This window comes from Gavialis gangeticus, unplaced genomic scaffold (assembly GCF_001723915.1).
Source record: "Gavialis gangeticus isolate Ggan-Ray unplaced genomic scaffold, GavGan_comp1, whole genome shotgun sequence".
NCBI classification, from domain to species: domain Eukaryota; kingdom Metazoa; phylum Chordata; order Crocodylia; family Gavialidae; genus Gavialis; species Gavialis gangeticus.
Genome location: NW_017729023.1, coordinates 7,653,127 through 7,655,386, shown reverse-complemented (window position 1 = coordinate 7,655,386; position 2,260 = coordinate 7,653,127). Strand labels below are relative to the sequence as shown.

The 2,260-nt window shown below is 54.8% G+C and overlaps 1 protein-coding gene across 2 annotated transcripts in view; it reads right to left on the bottom strand.

Annotated features, from left to right (window-relative positions):
- GTF2E2 (general transcription factor IIE subunit 2) overlaps positions 1 to 225 on the bottom strand; it is a 112,839-nt gene extending 112,614 nt beyond the window's left edge. Inside the window, exon 1 of one of the 2 annotated variants that reach the window (XM_019516782.1) lies at positions 163 to 225. The gene's annotated coding sequence lies outside the window, so the exon portion shown is untranslated. Of the gene's footprint in view, positions 1 to 89 lie in introns of both variants that reach the window. The other variant, XM_019516781.1, reaches the window with a different exon arrangement.
- Between the last annotated feature and the right edge of the window lie 2,035 nt (positions 226 to 2,260).

The window sequence follows — 2,260 nt, the reverse complement described above, 5'->3', positions numbered from 1 at the left end:
GACAGGCCCGGCCGCGCTCCCCTGGCGGGCGGCCGCGGACGGCAACGGCTGCACTGGGGGCGCAAATCCTCGCCCCGCCCCGCACTCACCCGCGAGCGCGGCCTCCAGCGCAGGGCGAGAGGGACGCGGAAGACGCGGGGATACGCACCAGGAGCCGCTCACCTATTGGCCACCGCCTCCACTCCCACCAGCCTCTGCGCGACCGCGCTGGGCGAACGCGGAAGTGGCGCCGGCCGGCCCCGGTTACCACAGCGACCGGTAGCGCGAAGGCCCCACCCCCACCGTGACGTCACGGAGCGGAGCAGCCGCCCCCCCGCCGCTGCGGGAAGCTAGGTGCCGGGCTGCGGGCAGGCGTCCAGCGGGCTTCCTGGGGCGCGGGAGCAGGCTTTATAGCGCAGAGGCCGTCGGGGGGGGGGGGGGTTCTTCTTGAAGGGGCAAACCAGCGCGTGCACCCAAAAATACCTCTTCTAACCAGCAAGTACTCCAGAGGGCAGGTTTCTGCCTAGTCCCGGCTCGAAGACCTGTATCATGTTGTTCCTGGGGTCGCAGGGACCCCAATATCTCACAGCTCTCCTGTCTCTGCTGCCCCCCCGCCATGAGAAATGACGGCAGGGGCCCTGGTTGCCCCTGGCCTGCCCTCGTGGCAAGGGGTTAGACAGCCCTGCATGCATCTTGCTGGGACGGCTCAAGCATGGGCACCAACTTCCACCCTTTGAGCACCCGGAGGACTCTAGGACTGTTCAAGGTACATTGGGAATGTCCCAGGGGTGGTGGGGGACAAGGCAGGTAGCCCTGGTCCCTGCAAAGCCCCACCAGAAGCACAAGAATAGCTGCTCTGCCCATTATTACAGAAGTTTCCTGCCCTGGTTCTCATGGGGGACTTTAATCACCCTGACACCTGCTGGGAGTGAATACAGCAGTGCGCAGGCAATCCAGGAAGTTTTTGGAGAGTACTGGGGACAACTTCCTGCTGCAAGTGTTGGAGTAGCCAACTAGGGGCCATGCTTTTCTTGACCTGCTGCTCACAAATGGAAGAATTGGTGGGAATGTAGCATAATGGATTGCAAGTTGGGCAGCATGAGACCACGAGACAATTGAGTTCAGGATCCTAAGGAAAGGAAGGATGGAGAGCAGCAGAGTAAGGACCCTGGACTTCAGAAAAGCAGACTTCAGCTTATTGAGGGAACTGATGGGCAGGATCTCCTGGGAAGCCAGTCTGAGTGGGAGAGGAGTCCAGAAGAGTTGGCTGTACTTGTAAAGAAACCTTGCCAACGGTTCAGGAACAAACCATGTTCAGGAAGACTAGCAAGTATGGCAGAAGAGCAGCTTAGCTTAGCAGGGAACTCCTGTAAACTAAAATCACAAAAAGGAAGCTTATAAGAAGTGGAAACTTGGACAATCAAATAGGGAGGAGTATAAGAACATTGCTTGGGCGTGCAGGGATGAAGTCAGGAAAGCCAAAGCGCAGTTGGAGTTGCAGCTAGCAAGGGATGTGAAGAGTAACAAGAAGGGTGTCTACAAGTATTTTGGTAACGAGGAAAACTGGGGAAAGTGTGGGTCCCTTAGGGAATGGGGGTAGGCAACCTAGTGACAGAGGATGGAGAAAAGGCTGAAATACTCAATGCCTTTTTTGCCTCAGTCTTCACAGGCAAGGTCAGCTCCCAGACTACTGCACTTGGGAGTACAGTTTGGGAGGAGGTGAGCAGCCAACAGTAGTGAAATAACAGGTTAGGGACTACTTAGAAAAGCTGGACAAAGACAAGTCAGTGGAGCCAAACAGGGATGCATCTGAAGGTGCTAAGGGTGTTGGCTGGTGTGACTGCAGAGCCTCTGGGCCATCATCTTTGAAAACTCATGGAGATGGGGAAAGGTTGTGGATGATTGAAAAAGGGCAAATATGGTGCTCATATTTAAGAAAGGGCAAAAGGAGAATCCAGGAAACTACAGACTGGTTCTGTGGATGTAAGAAGACTAGTGGATGTGGTGTACCTTGATTTTAGCAAGGCGTTTGATGTGGTCTCACACAACATCCTTGCAGGCAAGCTAAGGAGGTATGGGCTGGATGAATGGTCTGTACGGTGGATAGAAAACTGGCTACATCACTGGACTCAGAGACAAATTGGAGAGAGTCTAGTGAAGGGCAAGAAAAATATGAAGAGGCTAGGGCACATGACATTTCAGGACAAGCTGAGGTAACTGGGCTTATTTAGTGAAGGGAAGAGAAGACAGGGCGGATTTAATAGCAGTCAACTACCTGAAG